The following is an 11,969-nucleotide window of genomic DNA, read 5'->3' as shown; positions in this document are numbered from 1 at the left end:
AGAAACTGGATTTCAAAATGCACAAAACTACTTAAAAGAATAGTGAGACTTGGCAGAAGTCATACTCGAGTTTAGTCTCTTGGCTCCCCTCTAATTTCTGACCCCTGTGACCTCTCTCTTTCTTTCAACCCACTTAATATAAAAAATAGTCACCATCAATGGCTCAGATTCAGTCCTGGCTCTACTGAGGACCAGCTGTGTGACTCTGAAAGAGCTACTTAACCTCTCCACGTCTCCACTTAATCATCTGGAAAATGAGAATAATGATTCTCAGCCCACAGAGCGGTGAACTGGTAATCAACATGACAAAGAGGAGTGAGCAGCTAAAGTTAGCTAATACACTTGTGCACACTAATACATGTACATGATTACTCTGCCTCTAACAAGTAGCATAATATCTGAATTTTTAATCTCCTCTTAAGGGTACCTTTCCTCATTTCACAAATGACTGAAACTCAGAGAAAGTGAGTAAAACCTTTTTCCTCATCAACTTTAGGTTGTCTGCAATATTAAAGAAAAAACTATCTTTACAAGGTGTGGTTTTGAATGAAAATGCCCCCCAGAGGCCCAAAGGGAGTGGCATTATTATTATATGGCCTTGTTGGAGGAAGTATGTTACAGGGGTTGGACACTGAGGTTTCAGATGCTCAAGCCAGGCCCAATGCCACTCTTCTTCCTGCTTCCTGGCGATCCAGATGTAGAACTCTCAGCTCCCTCTCCAGCACCACGTGTGCTTGCACGCCACCATGCTTCCCATTATGATGATAATGGACTAAACCTCTGAACTGTAAGCCAGCCCCAATGAAATGTTTTCCTTTGTAAGAGTTGCTGTGGTTATAGTGTCTCTTTACAGTAATAGAAACCCTAACTAAGCCACCAGGAAACCCATGAGAAGAAGAAGTCTTCATCACACAGGCAGTTGGAAAAGGATCTTCAAGTATATGAAGAGTCATTGTGAGGACCAGAAATAAACTTTGATCTCTGCAGCTGAAGAAGTGATGCCAATAAGATCAAGGAATGCAGAACTTGGTTCTGTATCATTTCACTTGTTATGTTTTCTACAAACCTCCTTCAGGTTTCATCTCTGATTGAGTATCTGTTGAACAAATGAATGAAGCCTAAGAAGTCCTGACTCACCCATTAACTCATTCTTTCACTTCAGACAGATTTATCAATTCTTTCATGCTTCAGTTTTATCACACATAAATCAATAAAATGAAAGCGAATAATTTCCCAAGAGGACAACACACTACTTACAAAATAATAAAATACCTGACAAGGTACCCAGTAGAGTCCTGTACAACACTCTGCTCCCTCCCCTAGCCCACACAATACCAAAAGCCATGTGTGACAGCTGGAGTTGAACAAAGATACATATCTCACTTTAGGAGCTAGAGAATCTTCAACTCAGCTGGTGATTTTTGCTTGATTTTGTTGCATTGGGGCGTCACATTCCCACTGAGTGCATAGAACAAAACCTGCAAATAAATAGTGGTACATATACAGCCGCTATGAGCCTGTTAACCACTTCCTGCACCACAAGAGAAAAAAGAAAACAAAACAAAGGCACAGGATCTGCAGTGTCAAGGATGTTTAACTGTCATGAGGCAGATGTTGGCATCATTGACTTTGATTTCCCATCCAGGAAGCACAGGGATCCCAGTCAGGGGTGGACAGCTGAAGGGATTCAAGCTTGACAGAGTACAAAATAGTAAGCTGGACATGGTTTATGCCAAGGAGAGGAATCCTGCTAGGTGGAGTGGGACATTTCTCCTGGACCATGCTGCTCAGACAGAGCCATGACTCGGGTTCACCGTGTGACATGGGGCTCTGACATACTTGCGTTTACACAGGAAATAACACTGTCATTGACAGTTGCCCACCGTGTGAATTGCAGGGATGCTGACGCACAGAGCTGGGGGTGGGGTAGAAGCAGAGGTGGGACAGCAGCTTCCTTGTGCCAATAGGTTGCCTGCTTGGGGCCTGTTCTGTGCCCTGAGCCATGTGGGGCAGCTGCATACACAGCTCAGTCTGTGTGCAGCAGAGGAGGATGGACTCCCATTGCATAGCTTGGCATTTTGGTTGTGAGCCTAGCTTTTAGCAGCTGAACCATCTCTTCAACACCCCCACCACCATTGTAATATCTATAAACCAGGTTTTTGAAGTTTTAGTGCCAGGTTCAATTTGAGGTTGAATTTTAAGGGGGAAATGGGAAGAAAAGGGTAAAGTGGTCTCAATAGAACTCTTGCTCTCTACTTTTAGAATTATTTAGACGTAGTATTGTACCAGGCTTTTTCTTTGGAGCCACTAACAAGCTCCCAAATCATGACACAGAGACTTATTAGTTATAAATGAGGGCCTAGCTCAGGCTCTTTTCTGGCTAGCTCCTTTAACTTAAATTAACCTGTTGCTCTTTATCTACCTTTTGCCTCGGGGTTTATCACCTTTCTTCCTTCTGTGTATCTTACTTCCACTGCTTCTCTATGTCTGGATGGCTGGCAGCTGCCTGGTTTCTGGCCCCAGACATCATTATCTCCTCTCTTCTTCTCTCATTCTTCTAGATTCTTCCTCCTATTTATTCTCAATGCCTTCTAGCCCTCCCTCTCCTTTCTCCTGCCCAGCTATTGGCCATTCAACTTTTTATTAGACCAAACAGGTCCTTAGGCAGGCAAGATGAAACAGATGCAAAACATATTTACATAATTAAACACACATCCTTCCATCGTTAAACAAATGCAGCATAAACAAATGCAACACACCTTCATATAGTTAAGTAATATTTCACAGCCTAAACAAATGTAACACATCTTTACATAGTTAAAATAATATTCCACAATATAGTATCTTGTGCTAACTCTCAAGTTCAGTGGTTAAGTCTTTCTGCTGATGAAAAAACAATCTGCTGTGTGTGTGTCAGTGAAAAGAATGTCCATACACATCAGATACTTTCTGGAATGCATGAGTAGACTGTCAATATCATTAGACAATGACAGCAGTGAGGATCCTAAGGATAGCTAACACTATTTGGAACTCCATTCAACTTGTTCCTAAGGAGAAAAACACCCTTCATTTTAAAAGTACATGTATTTTGGTATAATTAGCCTATGTGGTAAAGACTTATTCCTTGTTAACTATCTCAGCCCACTCCAGGTTATTATCCTCCATTAAGGGCAGGAAGGAGGGAAGAGAGTGGGAGAGAGCAGCAGGGATTTGGGGGAGAGCCAAGTTAATATGTGCTTTGCATCCAGATCCCAACCAGTCAAAGTGTGACACATCTGTGATCAAGTGAGAATACTTGGACATGGACCAAGAATTAGGTGTCATTAAGAGATCACTGTTAATCCAGTCAGACTTGACCATGGTAACATAGTTACAAATGTCCTGATGGCCTTATTTTAAAAACATTAGCACAAACAGTAAGTGAAACATTGGTAGCAATCTGGTGATAATTGCTAACTCCAGGTTGTGAATATGAGTGTTGATTTTTCTATTCTCTATAAGTATTTTTCTGTATGTTATTTTCTCATTAAAACTGTTACAAGTTGGGCTGCAGAGCTGGCTCAGAGGTTAAGAGCACTCACTGGTTGCTGTCCCAGAGGTCCTGAGTTCAATTTCCCAGCAACCACATGGTGGCCCACAACCATCTGTAATGAGATCTGGTGCCCTCTTCTGGTGTGTAGGCATATATGTGGGCAGAACAGTGTATACATAATAAATAAATAAATCTTAAAAAAAAAAAAAAAACCTGTTACAAGTTACTTTGTTTTCTCTTGAATGCCCTTGTCTGTTTTATTTTAAATTTTCATCTTTTGCTTCACTTTTTTTTTTTTACAGAAAATTTGGTAAATATGAGACATAATTTGAAGACTGAGCCTAATCTCATTTTTGATTGACATTTTAGGGTTGTATCTTTTATACAATTCTAACACATAACACACGGAAAAAGTTTTAAGGCCTTTTTCCTTCTCCTTTCTTTCTTTGTTCTCTCTCTCTCTCTCTCTCATTTTTGCATTATTGAGTACATACAAGACAAGCACGCTATGACTTAGATCACTGAGCTACATCTGAGCTATGCCTCCTGGCTTCTTTATTTAGTCATAGTCACTTTCATTGTGAGACAGTCCCACTAAGTTGCCCAGACAGGCCTTGAGGCTTGGGTCTTGTGCCTCAGTTTCCTGAGAGAAGCAGACATTACAGGCTTGTGCCATAAGGCACAGATTTTCTTTTTCATTTTGGCATCATTTCAAGCTTACAGGACTTCTAAGGATAGTGTGAAAAATCCTTAACCCATCCATATGCATCAATTGTTGACACTTGGCCACATTTTCATCTTCCACTCTTTCCTTCTTCTTTACATTTAGATATGTTGTGTCTGAATCACTGGAAAAGAAATTACAGATGTCATTCCCTTTAATACCTAAACAGTACATCTCCTGAGAACTTGAGGACACAGCACAACACATAATCAAATTCAGCACACAGTACATTCAGGCTTCATCAATGGGCTCAATAATGTCCCCAGTCCAGAACTCAGGATCCAGCCAAGGGTTGTATGTCACACTTGTCATGTCCCTTCATGCCCTTTAGTCTAAACTAGCTTATCAGGACTTCTCTGTCCTCTATGACATAAGTGTTAAAGAGCATAGGCATTGTTTTGAATAATGTCCCTTAGTGTAGGCAGAAAAGCTAGTGACTGTTTATTATCATGGCTTCTGTCAATTCAACCTTTCTCTTTTGTAAAGAACAGCTCTAACTGTTTCATAAGAAAAGATAAAATGAACTGTTAAACCTACTAAGTATCCATGAAGAGCATTATCCTGTAGCGGGTTAAGATAGACTTTACTAATGAAAAAAAATTAATTGAATAAATTTCCCTGACAGAATCAGCTCTAAGCTAAATTAAAACAGCTAAAATAACTTAGTATTAAAACATGCTATCAAAGAACTCTTCAGGGATTTCTAGAAATTTGAGTCTCATCTCTGTTAATTTTACTTATTTTGAACCTTGGAAGATATGAGTATTTTATCTGATCTGTGCAAGATATATTTATGCAAAAGCAAGAAAACCATGTTATAATTTAGGGATATCTGCCATAATTAGATTCTTAGACAGAGGGAAACTTAGAGATTATCCCATTCAACTCCCGTGGTTTTTTTGTTGGTTGGTTGGTTGGCTTGTTTCAGAAAACAAGACCCATATCTAGACAATATTAGACAACTCCTTGTGGACATTTGTACAAGGCAGCTCACTCAGAAGACCTCCCAACCTCCATACAGATTCTCTGTCATCATTTACTCACAGTGTAAAAACATATTTAGTGAGACACCCAAGAGATGTGAAGCAGAAAGTGAGATTCTAAAATAGTATGCACAGTCGAATCTCATTTTTATAAAAGCAAGTACAGGTGGTTATGTGTGGGTGTAGAATAGAGTTGAGAGATAAATACATCAAAATGGCAGTGGTGATGCCTCTAGGTAAGATTAGAATTGATCTGACCTGACTTCTGTGTATATTGGTACTGGGTTGAAACTAGGGCCTCTGAAATGCCAGACAAGTCAAGTACTTCACACTGAGCTACACATGCAACCAATAACTGTATTTTTAATTTTAGTGCAATGAGAATGAGAAATTTTGAGTATTTGAGCTTTGTTTGTTTGGGTTTTGTTTTGTTGGTTTGGAGTTATTGCTTTCTTTCTTTTGGGAGGGTGTTTCGAGACAGGGTTTCTCTTTTTTTTCTCTTCTTTTTTTTCCATTTTTTTCTTTGTTTGGTTGTTCATTTGTTTTGTTTTTCCTGTTTTACAGTTTTGTTTTGAGACAATATGTAGTCTGGGCTGGCATGAAACTTCCTATGTAGCCCAGGCTGGTCTCTTGACCCTCCTGCATCAATCTTCTAAATAGCTGCATTACAGGTGTATGCCACCATGTGCAGCCTGAGGATGTCTATACCAATATTATTTCACTAAACAGAAGATTTCAAGAAGCAGAAGTTGTTTCCCTTTCACTTTCCTAGAGAATATTAATCACCATCAAAAGTATACTTGGCAATGTTTGAAATCTTCGCTGGAAGCACTATTCCTAACACCCAGAGCCATATGTAACAGCATATGTAACAGTAAAGAGAAAGTGAGCTCAACAGAGAGTTTACAGTGATTCAGCCATCATTAGAGAAACTTTCTCCTGCTGCATATGGGGACAAATATAAAGACCCACAGCCAGACATTACTCAGAGGGTGAAATAACTTGGAACACTCAGCCCTAAATGGGATATCTCTACCAAATTTCCTTCACTCAGATCTCTGGGAACCCTGCGTAAGACGAGGCAGAAAGTGTATAAGAGCCAGAGGGGATGAAGGACACCAAGAAAACAAGGCCCTCTGATCAACATAAGGAAAGCCCATATGAGCTCACAGAGACTGAAGCAGCATGTACAGGACCTGCATGGGTTTGCACCAGGTCCTCTGTGTATATATTATGGCTTCCAGGTTAGTGTTTTTATGAGATTCCTGAGTGAGTGAGTCTCTGATTCTTGTGCCTTCTCTTTTTCTTCTGTTGGTTTGTCTTGTCCAATTTGATGTAATAGTTTTTATTGTAACCTATTCTATTTTATCTTGTTATTTTTTTAAATGAAAGAATGTATAAAAACCTAGTAACTAGTGTAAATGTTAACTGAACTGTCATATATATCTTCTTGGAGATGGAAAACCAGCTTTTTTCTAATAAAGTGACACTGGATATATCAACCATTCCAGGGCAGTCCTCATGTTCAGGAGTAGTTAACTAATATATAATGGACTCCAGAATTTTGTTTGTTTGTTTGTTTGTTTTTTGTTTTGGTTTGGTTTTGTGTGTGTGTGTGTGTGTGTGTTATTACAGTTTTGGGTTTTTTTTTTTTTTTCTTTGTAGATGATGTTTTATTTTGTTTTCTTGGTTTTGAGAAGTTTGTTGTTGTATTGGGTTTTTGTTTGTTTTTTGACAAAGAATTTAAAGTTGGGTGAGTAAGGAGAGGAAAATGTCTGGAGGGTCTTGGGGGAGGGGAAGAATATTATCAAAATACATTTAAAGCTAAAAATTATTTTAAATAATAAAAACATAACAAAACAAATAAAAAAGTGATGTTATACAGAGGGGTTGGATTCTGAAGAGAAACAGAATGAAACTTCATCATTTGAGAAAGGTTTTCTTTGTATGCATTGTCATTTGTGAGGAGGGGAGCTGGTGAACAGATGAACAGAAAAATAGATGTAGATGGATAAATGGTTGTATAAGTGTGCTTAAATCTATATGAACAGGTATGGTGGATTACAATCCAAAGGAATGGAAATGGATGTGGGGTACTGCAACAGATGGCTAGAAAACCTGCGTTTTTATGTTTTAATATACAAGACAACATTCATAGGAACCACATTTCTTCATGCTGTTGACACCCTCATGGGAAAATCCAGGAAACCTCAGGGCTCTACCCATCCTGAATCTTTGTCCAATCAATTGCCCTGTGTCTTGAAAAGCATCCAATCACTTTTGGTGCCTGAAAAAGTAGATGGAAAGCTGAAAACTGGTTGCAATCAACCATTAATGAATTAATTTTTTTTAAGAAAGGGTTACTCTGTGTAGCCCTGGCTGTCCTGGAACTCACTCTGTAGACCAGGCTGGCATTGAACTCAGAGATCTGCCTCTTCCTCCTGAGATCTGAGATTAAAGGTATATGCTATCACTGCCTGGCTAAGGAATTAAAAAAAATTTTTGAGACAGTGTCTCATTACTTAGCTCTGGCTGGTTTAGAACTTTATATTAGACCATGTTTGTCTTGAACTCACAGTCCTGTGTGCTGGGATTAGAGACATGTTCCTCCATACTTGGCCATTTAAGGAATTTATGATCTCTGTAGAAGGTGGTGGGTCTTCTTTAAAAATCTATAGAAATCTGCAATCTATCCCTTCAAAACAAAGTGAATAAAAAGCACATTATTCTGGCATAATTCCAAAATGAATTTCCAGACCTATCCATTGACAGCTCTGAGGTTCATCTGCTCCAGATTGAGAAATTTTGCGTTACAAAGAATCCACTAAGCAGGGCTCATAAGAACTCACAGAGACCGAATGGACCATCACAGAGCCCGTATGACCTGAGCTAAGTCCTCTGCATATATGTTATGGCTATGTAGCTTGGTGTTCTTGGGGAATTTTTAATAGTGGGAATGGGGGTGTCTTTGACTCTTTTGCCTGTTCTTGGGACACTTTCCTTTGTCTCATCCAGCCTTGATATGAAGGTATATGCCTAGTCTTGTTGTAATTTGTTATGCCATGTTTGGTTAATATCCCTGGGAGGCCTGCTCTTTTCTGGAGGGAAACAGAAGAGGAATGGATCTGGGGAGAGGGGGGTGGGGGCTGGAATCAGTGACAGGAGGAAAGCTGTGGTCAGGATGTAATGTATAAGAGAAGAATGAAAAAATCTGGATTAAACTGTAGCAAGAAATGACTGTGACTGAGAGACAGAATTGGCCAGAGAAATTTTAGTGATCATATCTTTATAGTTTATTGCCAGAAAGGGTTCTGGCAAATTTAATTTAGCTTAAGTAACTAGGTACTGGAAATAAGAGAAAAAAATCCAGCAGTTTGGTACACGTCTGTAATCTTAACAATGAGGAGGCTAAGTCATGAAGATTTTAAGATCCAGACCAGCCTTAGCTACATACTGAGACCCTGTCTCAAAAAGCAAAACAAAAATTAGAATAAATAAATAAAGTCTATATTTTTTTCTGGTTGATATTTTGAGTTAAAACAATGCCTTTCATAATAAATAACTCACCATAGATCCAAGTGATGAATTAAAGACAAGAGTTCATGATTCCTTACAAACAAACAAAGAAAACTATATTCACTTATTAACAAGTCTATTGAGACCCCAGTGTATGCCAAGCCTTGTTCCAGGAGCTGAAGACAGGACAAAGAACCACAGTGACAAAGTGCCTGCCATGCGGAACCTACTTTCTCACTGCAGAGAAGGAGTCAAACAATAAACTATCGGTATGTGACATAATGTCACATTGTAATATGTGCCCCAAAGGAAAGTACAATAAAGAAAAGAGAGCAATGGGGAGCCCATGTACCAGGAAGCAGACAGGCAAACCTAACCTTCAGTAGGCTAATCACAGCTATGCTGCATCTAGTCTATTTGACAGAGAATAGTAACATGTCCCCAGGCATGTGGTAGGCAACTACTGATTTTGCAAATGTGTTCTTTTCTACCACAGCTAGGAAAGAAGGACCAAAACCTGTAGAAATTGATATATGTTGTAGATAATGATATACCATTGTAATTTTCCCTCAGGGCTATATGGATTTGTAGCCCTCTACCATAACAATGAGATAAAGACCATCTAAGTATCTCACAAAACACCACATTAGTGACATCGTGTAAGCAAGAAGTAACTAGCATGTGGAAGGCTACAGTAAGAAACATGTATTCCAGAGAGTGGGGCAGAAAGCCCATTAAAATGCAGGACTTCCTTTTATATCCATACAATTTCAAGAGTCCCGAGAGTGAAGTGTATGCTGGAGTAAGTTTCCAAAGTAAGGGCTAATTATTGCATCTTTCATCTCTCCCAGTGAAAGGAAGCACAATCCCTCCAGAACTTCTTTGGGTTTGGAAAGCAACACATTCTATTCCTACACTTATGGTTGGGGCCCATACACTTAGTGTTGCCAAAGGCTGCCAGCTTTGGATGAGTCTCTGAACAGAAAAAAACTGCAGATCAAGTTGAATGTACAATGGAAGTAGCCCTGAAACCATGTAGTATGTCAATTCTGTGATGCAGCCACCATGTAGTGTGTTGACTCTGTGATGAAGAAGAGCCACATGGAGTTTGCCCCCAGAATCCTAACCCTTCCAAGTACTGCTGAGCAGGTCCTGGAGCTGAGCTGAGCCTTCAACAGACTGTCCCACCATGTTGTTGCTGTGGCGGCTGGCTGGCCTGCCATATGATAGGAGTCACTCTCACGTCTCGACTGCTGTCATCAAGTCCCTTTTCTAGTACATGAGGCTCCAGACTAGTGCATTAAGCTTTTCCCAAGTCCTCAGAAAGGAATGGTTCCAGAGGGCCAGAATTCAGGAAAAGGAAACCCCTTCCTCAAAATATTTGTCTATTGCTGACAAAGCAGCTACTCTTCAAGACAAAGGGAGTCCAGGGCAATAACCCTCGTCTCTACTCTGTTACTTCCTCTCTTAGTAAATTCAGACTCACAAAGCTTGTTCCCTGCATGGCCTTCATTTCTGCTACCCTGGCCCCTTGATTCACACATTCATCATGCCAGCAGTGGGATGACATTGGCTAGCTGCCAGCCAATTATTGTGGAGGGGCTACCCCCCAATTTCCCCAGAGTGCTCTAGAGTAGAAGCAGCAGGAAATATTAGTTAGAAGGATAGAGGGGGGAGATAAAGATAGAAGATACAGGATAGCCTTGAGAGGGCCTGGATCCTAATCCAAAGAGCCTAGACTTTCCCTGCCCCAGGGTATTTAAAGGAATGCCAAAGGGTGGAGCAAAAGACCTTCTCCCAGCACAGCCAAGGGCAAACCATCTCAGACACCTGCACTCAGGCCCGTGGTCCAGTCATCCTCTCCATGAAGACCTGCTGGGTAAAGCCACTAGGAAACCCAAGCAGGCTCCCACAAATTATCCTGGAATTTTGCCTTGTGGGCTTTCCATGCCTCTTTTGTGATGTTCTCTGGTGGAGGTTAGCATTTCCTCAAGTCTATCCACTCACTTCCACCCTCAGCCACGAATCTTTTTTCTTTCCAGGCTCCTGGCTAACTCATCAAGCCATTTGCCCATGGATTTTTATGTGTTGTAATCCCAAACTACTTGCATTTCCACACAGAATGGATGCCCAGGTGCACAACTGCCTGGGAGGCTTTTTCTTGGCCAGCCTCCATATACCACCTCTGAATGCTCCACAGACAAACTATCACTCACTTATTTGCAGTTCACCCTCACTTACAAAGCCAAAGCTTTTTCTGTTGTACCAATTGGTCATACAGAAGCCCTTTCCAGCCAAGACTGTGCACTGGTTGGGGAGGATTTCTGTAAGCAATGTGCCCTTAAGTGTCTGGACTGCTCCTCATGCAGATTACTTGTCCCCACCGGCCCTCCTCATGCTCAAGCCTAGGTGTCTCACCTTCATGTATGGCAATTACTGCTGTGTTCCTCTTACGATTTTGTTGACTTTCTAGTTGATCAGTCAGGCATGAGCACTTAACCTTGACAAGAGGAAAGTACGTTCTGCCGTCCTCCTGCCCTGATTTCAAATGAGCTCTTGCGGATATTAATACACTGCATATCCTTAGACACAGGAAGTAGCTGAAGTCTGTTTTCTCAAAGACTAAGAACAGCACGGTGCTTCTCTCCTCTCCACACTCAGAAGCTACTTGAGAATATGTCTAGTTAGTTGCATTAAAATTTTCATTGATGCAGGGTTGGGGATTTAGCTCAGTGGTAGAGCGCTTGCCTAGCAAGCGCAAGGCCCTGGGTTCGATCCTCTGCTCCAAAAAAATAAAAAAAGAAAGAAAAAAAAAAGAAAGAAAGAAAGAAAGAAAATTTTCATTGATGCAAATGCTGCAGGAGGGTCCTGACATTCATATACTCTCCTAACCGTTCTAATGGAAATAAAGCCTTGTACTTGCGGTTATTTCCAGGTCTTGCTATTGTAGAACAGCTGGGTTCTAGTGGTGCCATATTGCCCTGGCTGTTGTTGATTGTATTCTTACACTGGAATTTAGGCACCTGGGTTTGGGGTGATTAGGTCCTGATTTCTGAGTTTGTCTTTGTTGGATGGGTGTCTTGTTCCTTGGTTTCTGTTTGACTTTGGTCTTCTAGTCTTTGTGGCCTGGGTTTCTAGAGGTCAGCATAACTTCTGACCTAGTAAAGAGGATCTGTCCAAGTTAGAAGCTGGCCTTCTGGCAGTTAGCTTAGCC

This window comes from Onychomys torridus, chromosome 1 (assembly GCF_903995425.1).
Source record: "Onychomys torridus chromosome 1, mOncTor1.1, whole genome shotgun sequence".
Taxonomy (NCBI): Eukaryota; Metazoa; Chordata; class Mammalia; order Rodentia; family Cricetidae; genus Onychomys; species Onychomys torridus.
This window is presented reverse-complemented; position numbering follows the sequence as displayed.